Below are 18492 nucleotides of genomic sequence, written 5' to 3'. Positions count from 1 at the left end.
TCTGGGGACACGTAGACGTTAGTACTCTCCAGGTCGCAGAAAACTCTTTTTTTAGATTCCTCCTAGCAACACCGAGAGGCACTTCCATCTATGCATCCCACCTAGAACTCGGTGTCCCATATTTAGAGGACCTTATTAAGATTCAACCACTACTGCTCTGGAGACGCATCTGGACTTCTGAAAAAAACTCATTTACACAGACAATTGTAACAGAGACAATGACTCTTGATCGAACTAGTAATATACAAACTCTTCACTGCCCCTGCCCCGCTTTTCTTAACTCCCTGATCACTCTGTATCGACCTGCACGTTCCCTCCGTTCAGTTCACCATCACCTACTTGTCACTCCCAAATTCAAAACCAATAAATTCGGGGGCCGTCGTTTTTCTCTCCTCGCCCCTAAATTCTGGAACCCCCTTTACCCAGGCCATTAAATCCAGTGGTTCCCTCTTTCAGTTCAGGAAACTTCTCAAAACTTTCCTGTTCACTCTCTCTGGGTAATCTCTCTTTGTCACTCTACACATGCTCTGTCAGCAAGCGCAAGGAAACCTCCGGATGTCAGTGCGCTCAAAAAGTGCCATTTAACATAACATAACATAATATGGCTTCGGTATATTAGAATTTTTTTTAAAGATCTAGGTATGAAGAAGTACTACTCCCAACCCGAAGCCATCATCGATCTACCGAAGAGAGTGCTGAAACAACTGGCACTGAGCCACCTAGAGTCATTGAGGTTGACATCTGAGTCCATGAAACCTTCGGTCCTTCACGCTAATATGATTCAGGCCACAGATCTGATCCAGCCCTATCTAACGCTACAGATCACCACCTACGAGAGGATGTTATTGACAAGATTCAGATTAGACCTCTTTTTTAGACTAGTTGCCTTCTATGATGGAAACAGATGGGATGCCATCATCCCTGTCTGTCCTTGCGATGAAGAATCAAAACAAACTAATTTACACACAATATTATTCTGTAAATTCTACCTCTGTTAAGGCAATGGGGACTGAGACAGTGCCGCCCAGCAATGCTGCGTCTCCAATTGCTAGAATCTGAACCCGTTTGTTACTATGTCATGAACTTTTTAAAATGTATCATGAGGCACAGGAAAAACCTGTAAAATCTATCTCGGACGTGGCTCTAGATGAGGCAACGTAACAAAACGCCTTGACTTTTTTAAATGTATTAATTTGATCTTACCTGAATCTTAGTTTCTTACATGTTTATCTGTTCATTCTTAATATATGAAATTGTATTATCGAAAATGATGCTTTTATGGTTTGCCAATGTGTAAAGCCGAATAAAGAAATTTATTATATTATATATTTAAAGAACAATATTTAATAGAACTGTATTAATGACAACAATATTTTTTTCCATAATTTATTTACTTATCATTGTAAGAATGGGATGACGATATTTTTTACATTGATATTTTGGTGCTGATTTTTTGGCATGGGGATAATTTCATGGGCGATATTTTGCCAGTGAACCATTATAAGTGTAGCAAAGTGACCTTTTCTGCGCACTCACTGCAGATTTTTCACCTTTCTTTGGATTCTATTTTTGCTGATATTAGGATTCTGTGCACTGTGACGCTGCCATATATTGCCCCAGTGTGTGTGTGTGCTATGCTCCTAAAATAGAAACACAAAAGTGGCTTCATTCAACTAGTGCATTATCCTTTCCAGTACATTGGAAGCTGGTGCAAAAATTACACCAGCAGTTGTGATATGTGGATTTCAGTGTGCATCTTCACCACCCAGAGCTCTGGCTGGGCTGCAGTTTAAAAGCACTGCAGTCACACGTGGCAGAGAAAAGTATTTGTGATGTATGTTCACCTATCTTCACATTTTAGATACAGTACTCAAAATGTGCCTTAAGCTGACTGGCCTATCACATACGAGTAATAGCATGCCATCACAGTGATAAATTGTCAAGAATCTATATTCATTGTACAGGTGAAGCGGTATTTGTCAGTAATAAAACATAGATATAATCACAATCATTAGTTTATATTACTGGCTGGAAAAATACTAAAGAAGTGATTCAAAGGTGGTATACACATATTCAAAAAACTAATTCAATGGTGAAAGTAGAGTTTTGATAACTTTACTGACAATACCTTTAAGAATGTATACTTTGACCTGCCTGAGAAAAAACTGGTTTAAAATGTGGCCTCTCAGTCTGACTCCAGATACTCACAACATATTACTGGTTGGGAGTTAATGACCCTGCTGCTCAGAGGACAATTGCATGACTTCTTAGTCCAGGAAGGCAGGGGGGTTTTCAACAACTTCCAAGGTAATAGGTATTTGCCTTATGAGAGGGGGACAGGCTCAGGGGTTAGAGGCGGCAGACCCGGAAGCTGAGATCGACCGTGGACCAGGGTTCGATTCCCCGCCTCGGCGGGTCTCGGGCTCAAAATTCCACGGACTCGACAATTCTCGCTCTGGTGCCTACTCAACTCACGGGGTCACACTCTGCGACTCTGGGCAATAGCTTGCTTAATCTCCACTACGGCCCCTCGCGGCGGGATGCCTGGCTTTCACCTTGTGGACACCCTGCCGGGGTTTCTCACAGGGGAATACCAGGACGGGTTCCCTAAGCAAGCGCCGGGACGCTTACGGGCAGCTGTGCGCTTTACAAGTCCAGCACATTTACATTACATTTACAAATGGGAGGAAAACTGGCAACCTAAACACTTCTTCTTTTGATTTAGTGATGCCAAATGGGGCTGTCAAGAACTGCATCCATTTATTTCAAGGATAATACTTTGTTTTCTGGCTTCCATCCCAGCAAGAGAAAAACAAGCTTTGACCCTATCAGAGGGAAGAGTATCTAAGCTGAACTGGGGAGTGGCTAAAGGAGGCTCAAGCTCCTACAGGTAGAGGATGGAGACAACCATTTGTTTTTTAGGGTTTTTGGAAATGTTCTCAGCAACCCAAGAGAGGAATCACTGAAAAGGGAGGTGAGGATAGTGTTTAAGTGTTGTCTAGATTGGATGAAGGAAAATCTGTAATCACTTGCTAGTGCACAGTATAACACTGGTACCTCACCTTCAGCAATTTAGAACATTATTGGACATGGGAAGAAAACATCTTGAAATAAGACTCTCCTGAACTACAGGAAGTAAATGCAAGACTCATGTTGTTGCCCCAGGACTGGAACTACTCTCAAAGGGTCAAGTGGTTAGTATCCTGTTTGTCCGATCCAGGGACACAAAATGCAGATGGGCTTCCACAAGTTCGAAATGTCACTTTCGACTGGATTCCTCTGAAGCCCTGGCTAGAGAGAAATCTGGTGACTAGCCGACTGCTTTAAGCACCTCTGGGCTACAGGAGGAACCAGGAGGAACTTTCCCAGCAGTTTAGAAAAGTGGAACTTCATAATTGTTTTCACCTTCCAAGGATCGGAACGGGGCACTGTGACCTTCCCAGAGAAGGGGAGCTCTTGGTGGGCAAGAAAAACTAGGTTTGTCCTACTAGTAGATATCTGTTGCACTGACAACTTGTTCAGCTGGATACTGCAGTACAGGTATCTGGCCTTATGGAACCCTGCCCAGATATAGTTTACATCATTGTCCCTCTGGTGGATTTTGAAAACAAAAGAAACAAGTAAATCCGAAGGTTAATACTTAGACCAGGGCAAGGTGGCAAATTTATCCTAGCAGCCAAAGGACATCATCAGCTATGAAATTGACGTTTGCCCTGCTCACAACTTTCATACTAAAACTAGTGGCTTTACTGGGATCTCTCTTGCCAACATATAGGACTTTAAGGGGACTTGGCTGGCTTCAGCGTTGCACCTTATCCAGGTGGAAAACTTTGCACTCCAACAAATAGACCAAGTCCTTTTTTAAAATCTTTGTCTGGAATGACCCCTTTTGTGTGCATGACCTCTGCTCCATCATTGATGGTCTGAAATTACACCTATGTTTTGTTTAACTGCAGATTCAGATTTTACATTGATGCTTTACCTTTTCTAGACATGTTTTTCCTTAAAACTTTAAACATTCAAATCTCTGGTTCTTATTATCCAGTACTGATCACTTTGGTGTATTTTATCCTATTTAATTATTCTCTCTTTTTCTAAATTAGTTTGATATTAATTTCTTTGTTTTAGCCATACGAAAATGTCTTTATTAAGTTGGATAGGTACCCTTCCCTCTATTAATACCCCTGTTTGACAATAAGGACTCAGGGAAGTGGAGGAACAAACAATACAGCAAGCGAGAGGGAAGAGACAGAATGAATCATACATTTCCAATTTGGAACTCCTCAAAAATTGCACTCTCTGCTCCACCTTGATTAATTTGGTTTTAAACGGATCAGATTGTAATTAAAAGAGTACCATCACAGACTTTCAGCTTACGTCTTTACTTTTTCACCATAATTATTTTTTTATAAGAAGGGTCTAACTGCGTTCGCCTGAGGAAAATACATACTTTTTGTCCCTCCGTGCCACACTCAGATGGACAGGGTAATTGGGGGAAGATGCCATGCTGTGATACAAGAGCTCTTTTTTTGCACCTCCAACTATTCCCTCATCCTGATCTGGGAACTGCTAATGAAGTCCAGAATATATAGCATGTGCACTCACAGGACCTGAATGTCATCTTTGAATATAAGTCCCAGAAGATAATTGTTTTTTTAACAAAAAACTATCTGGCTTGTTTTTTAAATATTCAACGAAGTGTGTTTTGCCCTACAAATGTGCACGTTGTTCTAAATTTCAAAGAAAGAAGAGTTGAACCCTTCATGTTTAGTGTTCATACATCTGCGCAATGCAATCTTTCTGCATTTTCACCATCTCAAGTGGTTTATAAAATGGATCCCAACATTTGGTCTGGTTTATGTATAATTTTACAATGAGATAGCCCACTGAAGATGTATATCGAGGAACTCAAAGGGGTCATCAATTTGATCAACTAGATCAATTTTTAAGGAAGGTAACCTAAATCATCCACACACTTATATATTAATTTCTTATTTCTTTCATTGATGTTTCACCAAAACTATTTTCCAAGGTTGTTGAGTAAGCCTTGGAAGATTAGGCATTAACGAATAAGCTAATTCAATTTGAGAAATCAGGGTTTTGTGCTAGTTCTTACACCGTGCATCATACATTCGTTTTATAATATTTCATTTAAAAATGTATTTACATTCACTCTAGAAGTGTAGTTTATGGATGTTAAATACGCTATTGATATGGTCTGAATTTAATATGGACTAAAATAAACAAGAAAGGACTCTTGTCAGGTTTAAAAAAAAACACTTTTAATCAAGTACATTATGAGACTTGGGTACAGATGCATGAAGGGAACCAGGGAGAGAGAACTATGGGCCTGGTTTTGAGTTTTGCTGATTGGTTACTCTTTCACAAATCTGACAGATATACTGCCTGTCTTACTATCTATGGGATAAAGTACCCCTAGAAGTACAATATAAGAATATTGCAAGTGATTGAGGAGTTACATCACCAAATACAGGAACAAGGCCAAAGGCAATGTTCCTTTATAAGCTCATGGAACTCTGAGGTGACTTGAAGTATTCTTAGAATGTATGAGAGAGGGCATTTTATTTCTTATAATAAGATATGAAAATGCTGAGATTTGTGCATGCACTCCTAATTATATAACCACATTAACCAAATACATATAATTTTTTTATCAAATGTGTGTGCTTTCAAGGTAGCTCTTGTTCATCCCCAAGTTCAAATTTTACTGAAAAAAATATCCTCTTCTCTCCAAGTCAAGGGGATTGCCGAGGAGCAATGCTGCAGGGGGCTGAAGATCTAAAAATTCTTAATGTTCTTCTAAACTTATTCCACTCAAAATCCATCTTATGATATACAATTATATTGTATTTATTTCTTAATTTCTTTGTTGTTTTCAAACCAATTTTTTCTACATGCTATTATGCTTTCTTCAGACTTTGAAATCCATGTGCTTTTCGGATAAATCGCATCCATCTTTAAAGGGTATTTTTATTATGTCATCCACTACATACTGCAAATGAACATACTAATGAATAATTATGAACTGAATGTGTTCCACACTTTATAATCAGTTAATAGCCACTGCTTTGATGTGCCCCTCATTCACCTGTGTATCATCCATCAACTTAGCTTCAGCGTCACAGCATGTTTAAACATCATTCCTGTGTTAACATTCTGACCGATACCATGTCGAACACCTCTATCTTAATGCTTTTAGTATCTAGATTTTTCTCACATGCTATAATGGTGAAAGATGTTCTGCGTATAACTATAAAATTAGCGCATACCTTTCAGAAGAATCATCATGCATTCACGCCTGATGCAAGACTAGTGGCATTGGCTATTCCACGTGTGTGCAGCTGCCATGACGCAATATTACTTTTTTTTATTTAAAGAGTTTTATATAGCGCTGGCTAGACCCGAAGGTATTAGAGCGCTTTACATGAGAGTCCACAATGTAACAGAAAAGACCAACAATTACACAATACACCAAACAATAGGTAATACATTGGGAGAGGAGCGAAAGGCAAGAGAAAAGTAGTGGAGGGGGCAGGGGAGGTGAGAAAGGGAGGATAAGGGAAGAAACAACAAGGAGAGTCGAAAGGAAGTCTGTCTGGGTAGGTGACGACCAAGGAGGGAATCCACGGCCAATCTCACCTATAGCTAAACCAGGTAGCTCCATCGGGCATCAGACAAAATAGTTCAGTCTCAGTACATTGGGAGAGGAGAGACATAGATAGAGGGAGGATGCGGTAAGACGACAGGAGAGATGAAAGGAAGTCTGTCTAAAGACCGACTGGGTAGGTGACGTCCAAGGAGGGAATCCCCGGCCTATCTCCCCTATATCTAAACCAAGTATCTCCATCGGGCATCAGACAAAATAGCTAGATCTGAATTGACGTGGGAAAATTCACAGATAAACAGGGTGGGGACTAAGGGCCAGGACAGGTGAGGGCAAAGGTCGGTATCAGGAAAGTGGAGGAGAGGAGTAAGGGGATAAGGGAAATAAGGTCAGGAGAGATGCAGGAGGGTTTGTTGCGGCCGTCATTTTAGACATTGTCTTTTATGAGTCACAGGTAGATTCAGCACCCAGCCGCTGGCAATGTCATAAGTTGTAATTTAGGGTAATTCGCAACCGGTCAGTTCGGGGCAGGCGCCATCTTGATCACCGGTGCTCGCAACCGAAAAATCTCATTTCGGGGCCAGCTACACAAGTTAGGGCAGCGATTTAATGCCCAAGCGATTAAATGCCCAAGCGTGATTATTTTTGTGCCACTTTGTATTTTCACACATAACCTGCACATGTTTTCATGTTTTAGTCTTTTTCTGGTATTTAGTCTGAACACACTAGACGAGGTCATACCTAGACATAACACAAGAATGCAGTTGCAGTTTATGAACACACGTCTTGTTATAAAACTGAGGACAGGAGTTCAGAGAAAAAAAAGATAAACACACGGAGCGAAGGTCCTGAGGCAGCTGCGATCTACAGCATCTACCTCTGTATGCTAAGGTACGGGGTCTGCTGCTAATTCCAAAGATCTTCTATATATAATCATTTAGCTTCCTGTCCGTAAGGTCAGAGCGCTCCTGAAGCTTGTAAGTCTTATGAAAAATGAGCCTGATGATCCAAAGAATTAGAACTCCTTCCAAAATTAGATGGTAAGCAGGAGCGTCGTAAAACGCCTGAACCATCTCTACTAGCACCCACTGCTGCCCCCCGGCCGTAGCTATCACGTCCCAAAGCAGGAGCGTCCACAGTGAAGAACCCAAAAACGTCCGGCTTCCAACGTTCACCGTGTCTGATGATGTGACGTGCCTATTGCCAATGGGCGCCATGTGAAAATGGTTAAGAATCGTGAATTCACATACTTAAACCAAAGTGTAACACTTAAATTATACACAACCACGGAAGTGAGAGTATGTCGACTTGTGTACAATGATCATGTAATAATCTTATTCATCATTCTTTTAAATATCTGACTTTGTTTACTCACACACTGTCAATCTTAGGCTGTTTCTAAAGGTATCATGTATACCATTTGGTATTAATAAATGTGTAATCTAGCGGCACTCCATTTTTATGTATAACATGATCAGACACTAACTGATTTATAAATAACAAGACATTTTTAACTGGTCGTAGCTGCATGGCGTCTAGAGTCTTTATCCAAAAAATCTCCCAATGTAGGAGTTTCTTGGTCATGCCCATTTCTGTTTTTTCTGGTACAATTTCTAAAATTTTAAACTGTACTTGTGAAACATTATGTCTTTGTTCAATGAACTGGGTAGCCACCATAGATTCCTTTTATTCTCTCTGAATATATCTTTTATGTTCTGTGTTTTTAATGTCCTCTTTGTTTTGCCCAAGTGGAGTAAACCACAGGGACATTTCAGTACATAAATAATAGTTTTGTGTGTCGCAATTGCCATTATGCCGGAGTTCGATGAGGTACCCCTTATTGGGTGATTAACCATGACCTCTTTGATGAAATTGTTACAGTAAACTCAGTGTCAACACGGTGTAGTTCCTTCATTTTTAATGTTAGTTTGTTTTGATGTGGGATGAGATGTCACTATCTCCTTTTAAGTTCCTTGATCTAGTGTAAGCAAACAGTGGTTCTTCATAAACAGACTGCGAAAGCTCTCTTTCACTTGTACCAATTCCCATCTCTTATTGATAATCTTGAAGCCTGCACTATGCGGAGAATATTGATATGAAGGTGGATATTGCTTTCTCTTTGCTAACTGATTTTTTTTCAATAGTACGTCTCTTGTTACTGAATCAACTCTAATTCATGCTGCTTTAATCACTGATGTCGGGTAAGCCCTCCTGTAAAACTGTTTATTATATTGGACTGAATACAACTCTGGGAGGGTGGCCTTGTGCCCCCCTCCCATAAATAAATCAATTTATTCCTGGTGGTGGGATCCCGGGGCTGAAACAGGCTGAGGTAGGTAGTACATACGACCGCCTTATGAAAGGCATTGAGCCTCAGGGTTTGGGGTACCGAGGGCTAAAAATTGCTTGAGGGAAGGGCTGCAGCGCTCCTCCCCTTAACTAAAAAATATGGGCCCTAGGTTGCCATTTCTTTTTTTTGTTTTCCCTAATTCTACTTTTTTGGGTTTTGGCCCCAGGGGGTCTCGCTGGGTCCTCCCACAGGACTAGGGAGGCGGGGTACCCCTATCCTACCCCCTTATATTATTTATTTTTAAAGTTCAGAAAAGGGGACTAAATACCAGAGTCATGTAATGGCTGCCAGCAACATTTTTCGCAAGGTGCCTTGCAGCCAATCAGAGCACGCGCTCCCCCCGGAGTCTGTCTTTTGCAGGAGCAAGATGGCTGAAGAGAAATAGCTCCTTGAGTCCATCATAATTGTAGTGTAGTTCCTATATTCCCAATAGGCTCTGCGCATTGGAATAATATATCCTATAGATATGCCGTAGGACTTAGGTCAGTAGGTCTCTATCGAACATGCTAAACTTAATTGTGAGTGCCAGCTAGCTCAGAGGTCACTAGAAACTTTCTCAAATTCACAAGAAGGGATCAGTTTCAAACAACCGCATAAACATGACAACTTTGTTTCCCTAGGACTGGATTAACTATCTTCAGAGTTGTGGAAACAATAGATAAGTATTTCACTCAGTCAATCGTACATGCTTTGTTTCTTCAGAGTTTTCAGAGAAATAGTGAGATGAGCGTTTTCAATGAAAGGTTTATTGAACAGTCTTCTTTCTCATGCAAGAGAGGTGAACTGCTACAATCGTTATGCAGATAGCAAAGTATAATGCGTACGGCATAAACAGTAATATGAAATAATACTGTAAGAGCATTGTATGGTATCCAAGCCATATAAAAATACATACATAAATAACATAGACTAAAATACTCAACTGGTGCTTCTAAAATACGCCTACCCCAATGTACCTAACCTAGGTCTAGTACGTGGGAAGAAGTAAGGAGGGTCTTTAGCATAGGTTTAGTTTTTTGCCAAGAATCTACCAAAGGTTTCTCTAGGTTCTAATCAGCGCCATACCTTAGAATGAAGGACGTCTGGTATATCTCTTTCGGGACTCGATTTCCCAACACCCCGCAATGGGAGTCAGAAACACTGGAGTTGGATTTCTCAGCAGAGGAGGGCAAATTCCTGATCAGTGCGTCAGCTGGAGAGTCGGCTTCCTTCGGCACTTGCTGCAGCGAGCTGCGTCGGGCAAGTAGGTAGTCGAACTGCTCCAAACCACTGTGCTTTACCATAGCAAGTGAAGGTATATTTATACCTTGAAGGTGTTTAGTAATACCATGTTTGACGTAAAGTCGGGCATATGAATGTCATGAATGAACCCCTGGGGAATAGTTGTTCTTTGTAAAACTAACTGAGTTCTTGGAGAACTCAATATTCAAGCAAGGGGAAGTCCCTAACGGTTTAAGCTGGTTTTCCAAGAAATCGTTGTGAGGTTTGGTGAACAGATGGAAGTAGCCATGCCTGTATTTGCGTAGCACTGCTATGCCTAAATAAGAGCTTGATTTCTATGCCTATATAGGGGCAATGCAAATTGTACCTATATAAGGGCATGAATCGGGAAAATCCATTCGGAATCTAAAACGACATACAACAGAATGCTCTACTTTTAAATTTGCACTCCCTTGAGAGTCTCAAGAGACGCTTGAAGCCCTACTGTCCAGATATACAAATATCCTTAAACATACATTCCTCCAAAAAATACTGAGTAGATTTGCACCAAAATACAAAACGCACAAATACGGACCAAGATCTAATTTCCTGCCAAATTTGGTGAAAATCCATTCATCTGTTTTAGTGGTAACGCTTCTCAAAGAAGTCTTTGGAAAATGCATGTGAATATTGAGCTTTGGAACCCCTCTGTATTCTCGTCCTGATTTCCACTGGATATAGAATATAGCTCTTTATTACACGTGCTATTACCACGCAGTAGGTTACAACGTGGTTGTTACAAAAACTGCGTTGTTACCACGCGCGGCTTTACATCGCAAGTCGTTTCTATGACTTGCGCTAGATGGCGCCCTGAATTTAGGAATAGTATAAATTACTATTCCTACTCAAGTTAGCGCAACAGCATAGAATGTGTTGGATTTAAAATCCGACACATTCCCTGGTGTTTCACGCCACCTAGCCCAAGTCGTAGAAACGACTTGCGATGTAAAGCCACGCGTGGTAACCGCGGTCGTTGTAACAGCTGCGTTGTTACCTACCTGCGTGGTAACAACAAGGTTGTAAACGCTGTTTCCCCTTTATTATATATATTACCTACTGGCGATAGCCAGTAGGTATATATTGTTAGGACCTAGCTACCATAGGAAATCCGCAACATTCTATTGGGAACAACTTTGGCGCCGGTTGAGGAATTTGCGTGTAATTTTCCAAAATTTTAGCCAGCTCCGTTGCGCTCCTTCCCTTTAAGTTTCGAGGGGATTCGTGAAGTGGGGGCTGAGAAAAAAGGGGGGTCCCAAAACGTGTTTTCCCCATGTTAATTTCCATAGGACGGTCTGACAAGGCTACAGCCCGAACCGCTGAACGGAATTACACCACACTTGGCAAAATTGTAGGGACTGGTACGCAGAAGTGCCTTTGCTATATTTGGTGAAAATTGCTCCAGTGGTTTTTATGAAAATTAACTTCAAAAACACATATATATCTGGGCGGAGCCTAACCACACATCTCATCGTGAGATCTGATTGGCTGTCAGCACTTCATCCAAGAAGTGTTGGCAGCCATCTTGGGACCAATATACATGATAGCACCTCATTAAAAAGCATTGTAGTTAATAGAGGGTTTTAGGACTTTAGTTACATTATAAATCATTTGATGGTACCATACTCATTTTAGGAATTGTGGTGTGTTCTAAGGGGATTTTACCATGTGAAAAAGCCTTCTGCTGGGATATCATGAATCATGTTTGAAAGAAAACTATTATCTCATGCTTTTCCCACAGTGGTTTGTAAGGGGATCTATAAGCTAAACTGAAAGCATATTTTCTGTAAATTCACATTATCTTTCTCAGTCATGTGAGCATGAAGTCTGACATTCTCAGTAAAACATGTACATCCAACAAGGACAGAGACTGTCAGTTGATTCCTTTGTGTTCTACTGCAGCCTCCTAGAGTGTTCTAAAGAACAACTAGAGCGCTAACAGTCCTACTTATTACAAAGGCATGGCACACCTGAAGCCATCTTGATTGGAATAAAGTGGTAACTCTTAAAACATTTAATTTAAAAAGGAACAAAATGAGGCGGTATATTTTGCCATAGAAAGTATGATTAGTGCTGCAGAAAGAAAAATTAGGGCACATTTTGAGTGACTTCCCAAATCCTCTTCTATTTCATTAAAAAATTCTGACATGCAGTCTCCCAAGATGGCCACCAGAGACAAAAGAGCCCAAATGTAGCCCAAATATCACCCAGATGTAGCCCAAGTATAGCCCAATGACAGAATGCCCCAGAGTGTTCTAAAGAATAACTAGAGCGCTAACAGTCTTACTTATCACAAAAGTATGGCACACCAGAAGCCATCTTGATTGGAATGAAGTGGTAAGTCTGAAAACATTTAATTTAAAAAGGAACAAAATGAGGGGGTTAATTTTGCCATAAAAAGTATGATTAGCAGCAGACTTCCCTGGTGAGCAGTAGCTTTACTACAGTAATCTAATGAGCAACTAGAGTGCTAACATTCAGAATTTATGGCAAATGTGTGACACATCTGAATGCCTTCTTGATGGAACCAAAGTAAACAAGCATTGAAAATGCAATAGATCTCGCCCTCGTTTAAGTTAAAGCCATTCTGTTTGTAATGAGGTGGCTTTTTAGCTTTGCTTTTATTAGTATTTTTAAAACATTCATGTAAATAACATGCATATGTATGCATATATGTATATGTATGCATGCATTTATATTTGTATTTATATAGATATGAAGATTATATATGTTTATATATGTATGTATATATATATATACACATACATAAATGCATATGCATATATATGCGTATATATATGTGTATATGTGTGCGTGTAGAGAGAGGTAGAGAGGTAGAGGTGTAGAGGTAGAGAGGTAGAGGTAGGGAGGTAGAGGTAGAGGTAGAGACTAGTAGAGAGAGAAGTAGAGAGAGGTAGAGAGGTAGAGAGAAGAGAGTGAGTAATAGAGTAGAGAGTAAGTAGTAGAGAGTAGTAGAGAGCAGTAGAGAGAGTAGCAGAGAGTGAGTAGTAGAGAGTAGTAGAGTGAATAGTAGAGAGAGTAGTAGAGAGTGAGTAGTAGAGAGTGAGTAGTAGAGAGTAGTAGAGAGTAAGTAGTAGAGTGAGTAGTAGAGAGCAGTAGAGAGTGAGTCGTAGAGAGTAGTAAAGAGTGAGTAGTAGAGAGTGAGTAGCAGAGAGAGAGAATAGTAGAGAGTAGTAGAGAGTGAGTAGTAGAGTGAGTATTAGAGAGTACTAGAGAGTACTAGAGAGTGAGTAGTAGAGTGAGTATTAGAGAGTACTAGAGAGTACTAGAGAGTGAGTAGTAGAGAGTGAGTAGTAGAGAGTAGTAGAGAGTGAGAAGTAGAGAGTGAGTAGTGGAGAGTAGTAGATAGTGAGTAGTAAAGAGTGAGTAGTAGAGAGAGATTAGTAGAGAGTGAGTAGTAGAGAGTGAGTATTAGAGAGTAGTAGATAGTGAGTAGTAGGAAGTGAGTAGTAGAGAGAGTAGTAGAGAGTAGTAGAGTAGTAGAGTAGTAGAGAATGAGTAGTAGAGAGTGAGTATTAGAGAGTAGTGGAGTAGTAGAGAGTAAGTAGTTGAGAGTAGTTGAGAATATTCCAAAGTTTGGCACAGCACCACTTGCACAATAAGTCCAATCAAATCATATCACTTAGAGTCCTTATTGAAGCGCTGAATCTTGGTGTATATTCAAATGCTTTTATTTTCCTTAAGTTTATGTACCACAGCCCGCTGACGCGTTTCGTTCTGTACAACAGAACTTCTTCAGGGCGTTCTTATTTCCTTCAAGTTATGTCGGTATCCTGTTGTCATATAACTAGGTATTTCTTCCAAATGTTAGACGAGACGTAAGTACATTCTTATTCAAAGTGACTAGGTATCAATTTTACATACACTATTCGGGCAGACTTGAGTAATTTATAGCATCCTCAAAGTCAGTCTTTCAAAAATTCCAAAGTATAGGACATGATAATCCAAATCCAAATGTTTCTCAAGAAAAGTCATTTTCAATCGTTCGGAATTTCGGCGTTTGGGCAGATATGACCCAGGGACCCCCAGTATGCAAGGGGAATTAGTCCCCCCTCTGCAAACGCGCCAGTGGCCTGCGTTGCAGAGAGGTGTAGAAAGAGGCATAGCCTCATTACACCTCTGTGCAATGCAGCCCCCTGGCGCATACTGGAGGTTCCAGGTGGGCTAGTTTGCCCCTAGGGACCCCCAGTATGCAAGGGGAATTAGTTTCCCCTCTTCAAACATGCACGGGGGCTGCGTTGCAGGGAGGTGTAAAAAAGGGTGTGGCCTCATTACACCTCTCTGCAATGCAGCCCCCTGGCGCATACTGGAGGCTCCTGGTGGGCTAGCTGGCACCCAGGGACCCCCAGTATGCAAGGGGAATTAGTTCCCCCTCTGCAAACGCGCCAGGGGGCTGCGTTGCAGAGAGGTGTAACAAGGAGCATAGCCTCATTACACCTCCGCAATACAGCCCCCGGGCGCATACTGGAGGCTCAAGGTGGGCTAGTGGCCCCCAGGGGCCCCCAGTATGCAAGGGGAATTAGTTCCCCCTCTTTAAACATGCACGGGGGCTGCGTTGCAGAGAGGTGTAAAAAGGGGCGTGGCTTCATTACACCTCTCTGCAATGCAGTCCCGTGGCGCATACTGGAGATTCCTGGTGGGCTTTCAGGTCTTATATAGTTAGGAATTAGCATTAAAAAACACCTTTGAAATTCACTGAAAAAAACATAGGTTTCAGGCCTTATATAGTTAGGAATTAGCATTTAAAAAACCTTGCAAATTCACTGAAAAAACCATAGGTTTCAGGCCTTATATAGTTAGGAATTAGCATTTAAAAAACCTTTGAAATTCACTGAAAAAAACATAGGTTTCAGGCCTTATATAGTTAGGAATTAGCATTTAAAAAAACCTTTAAAATTCACTCAAAAAACTATAAGTTTTAGGGGTATTATAGTTAGCTGGACATTTCACTCATACAAAACCATTTAAATTGCTCCTATATAGTTAGTTGTACTAACTATATTTCGCGCACCCGCAATCCACTGCTGATGATGTCACATATTACATCATGCATGACATGGTCAGTGACATCACTGATGACATCTCAAATGACATCACTGATGACATCACTGATGACATTATCCACGTGACAATCACATACACCTTTTCATACACTAGTAAAATCTTTCATCACTCTTTGTAAAATAAAGAGTATCATATTTGAATTTATTGTTACAGCAATACAAGTATCTAAAAACCCACTCAGTGATTTTAGATGTATACACACATCTAATCACTTACCTGTAGATTCACTCATACATGCTGTCAATGAACAATAGAACACTATCAAAAATACTTATACACCTAAATCGACATTACACACCAGCACACATCCTATTCACATATGAAGTCATCCTACTCACTTATGCAAACAATGGATCATACTTACATATTTACTTAGCTACACACTTATACAAACACAACTTCAGCTATTCATTTAGATAGTAAGTCATACTTAGTGAATTATAAAATCATTATTACAAGTATAAAGTTATCCATACAGTCACTCACACAATCATTGAGTCTTATGTATACCTATTAATATACAACAACTGACACATACACTGCCTTTTATTTTTCTAGTTTGTTGGACATGTACCATTGAGAAATATATTTGCTCATCACCACACCCATAAAGATATTCACTCACCCAAACAACTGTTAGAACATGTAGTTTTAAATTCATATATCTAGTGAATCAACTATTCACACATCTTTGGGCAGTCACACCCCCCCCCCCACAGAACCACACACACATTCACTCTCCCATACAAATACTCGGTTAACTAATCAATAACTAATACAGACTGTCACATAGCTAGTAACCAACTGGAGAACCAGTTTACACAACAACTGACACAGTGATACAGATATTCAAACAGTTTAGTCACTATCCACTATATTTAGTGAGACACTATAAATTGGTCAAGTAAACAGTCAATTACACTGCTACTAAATCCTCCATCCAAATATTTATTTTTTTATATCCACTCATTCTTCAATGCAAATTGCTCTATATATAATGCATATTTAAATAACGAAGCAAACCACATTCACTGGATGATGTCATCAGTGATGTCATTTGAGATGTCATCAGTGATGTCACTGACCATGTCATGAAGGATGTAATATGTGACATGATCAGCAGTGGATTGCGGGTGCGCGAAATATAGTTAATACAACTAACTATATAGGAGCAATTTCAATGGTTTTGTATGAGTGAAATGTCTAGCTAACTATAACACTCCTAAAACGTATCGTTTTTTGAGTGAATTTTAAAGGTTTTTTTAAATGCTAGTTCCTAATTATATAATGCCTGAAATCTATGGTTTTTTCAGTGAATATATATATATATATATATATATATATATATATATATATATATATATATAGTCAATTTATGAAAATGTGCACAATTAGTAATGAAATTTGGGGAAAATAATCTCCTTACCCTCAAAAAATAGCTTTTTACTTTCATTAAATACATATTTGGTGTTCATTCATCAAATACATCAATGAAATATTTGCAACTAATACTCACATGTATGACTGTACATGTGGATGTGCATTCTGCCTTAGATGCTCATGTATCACTTCAATTCTCAGGTGCCCTGGTGCCCATCACATCCCATTCCCATCGATGTCCACCCTTTGCCAAGCATTGTCATCAGTATGCGATGACAATCACTATAAAGTGTGAGCATCATTATACAATAGATCTCCAACTTATACCAAGCAGTACCACAATTATTGCATGGTCAGCAATACCGCAGGTGGTCACCATCCATCACACCAGGGAAATGCAGAGCGCTTTACATGAGCACTAGTTATTATAGATGGACACATTCATTTTAAATTTTTTAGGCACAGGGGTATTAAGTGATTTGCCCAGAATCACAGGATGCTTGAACCTCCCGCCAGACTTTAACCTGGTTCCCCAGCTTCAGAGACAGCTGCTCTAGCTGTAAAGCCCCACCCTCACAATGCCAAGAGAAAGATCAGCAGTATAGCAGAGCTAGCATTTTGTCGGGCTAGGCATCATCACATCATAGAGGCCCTCAATATACTAAAAATTCCTACCAATATGCAACAACCAGCATTGGTCCACGCGGATACCATTAGCAGATGCGCACTTAAGCATGCTCGTATACCTAAACAAATGTAGGCATTCTTACACAAATACACAGGCCAAACATCTTAGAAAACTTTTTTAACTCACCTTGTTATGCAGCTGTATAGGTCCACCTAAACCAGACTTTTCCAATGAGTAGATCATTAGCTACTCAAAGCTCTCCAACTACCTGTAAGTAGCGCTCCTGTGTAGCCAAGCCTACTAAATTAAAAGATTATTCTTAGATTAATTATTATATGTGTGCCAACGTTGAAAAGTGTGTATTCAAGACGATAATGTGTCTTTTTTCAAAGCTCATGAGTTGATGCTTGGAGAAAATTTATTGAATTTTAAAATATATGTAAAACTGATATTTTGGATGCTTAAAGCATGTAGCGTTGGAGATTTATTTCTAATATTATTACCTTGGTGCAAGGGGAATTGGAGCTAAGGCTTTTATGTACCATTATGGAGGAATTCCAAAGTGATAAAGCCTTGTTTACATTACTGCTGGCAATCCTGCCTGATGTACTTACGTAACCCCTTCTGGCAATCTTGTATATGGTGCCACTAATGTAATCTTGTCTAATATGAGCATGATGGCAACACTAGTATTAGTAGCTTGGGATGATTTTCATCGAACATAAGTATCTTGTATTCCAGTAAAGGTAGAAGACCTCTGCACTAATGACAACAAGGCAGTTGTCTCTGCTGATTTGGCTGCTGCTGTTTGGCGTTCTTGCATGAGTCTCAGTGGTCAACGGCTCTGTCAGTGCTAAAGGGAAGTCTGCATGCCCGGCACATGGGTGATCCAGCAGAAGGATCGGTGGGCAGCATGGTCCACAGGGCCGGACTGGGAACTGAAACCGGCCCAGGCAAACTGCTCGGCCGGGGAGGGGGAGGACGGGGGAGTGGCAGGGGTGCAGCGAGCTGTTTGTTACGGCTAGTTTCAGTTGATTTTGTTACAGAGCCAGCCCCCGGAAACCAATATGGGTCCCCGAGGGGCCCAAAACCTCCTTCACCCTGGTGGTCCACCGAGGAAATGCCTGGTGCCCGCTGCGGTCAGTCCAGCCCTGATGGTCCATGAGA

The 18492-nt window shown here is 40.4% G+C and overlaps 1 protein-coding gene and 1 long non-coding RNA gene across 5 annotated transcripts in view; one reads left to right on the top strand and one right to left on the bottom strand.

Moving 5' to 3' along the window:
- LOC144783772 (uncharacterized) overlaps positions 1-18492 on the bottom strand; it is a 317953-nt gene that overhangs the window by 218990 nt on the left and 80471 nt on the right. The gene's annotated exons all lie outside the window — the stretch shown is intronic.
- LOC144783770 (cathelicidin-1-like) overlaps positions 1-18492 on the top strand; it is a 217773-nt gene that overhangs the window by 193852 nt on the left and 5429 nt on the right. The gene's annotated exons all lie outside the window — the stretch shown is intronic.

The sequence above is a fragment of the Lissotriton helveticus genome, chromosome 10 (genome assembly GCF_964261635.1).
Source record: "Lissotriton helveticus chromosome 10, aLisHel1.1, whole genome shotgun sequence".
NCBI lineage: Eukaryota > Metazoa > Chordata > Amphibia > Caudata > Salamandridae > Lissotriton > Lissotriton helveticus.
Note: the sequence above shows the minus strand (reverse complement) of the source record. Positions and strands in the feature narration are given on the sequence as shown.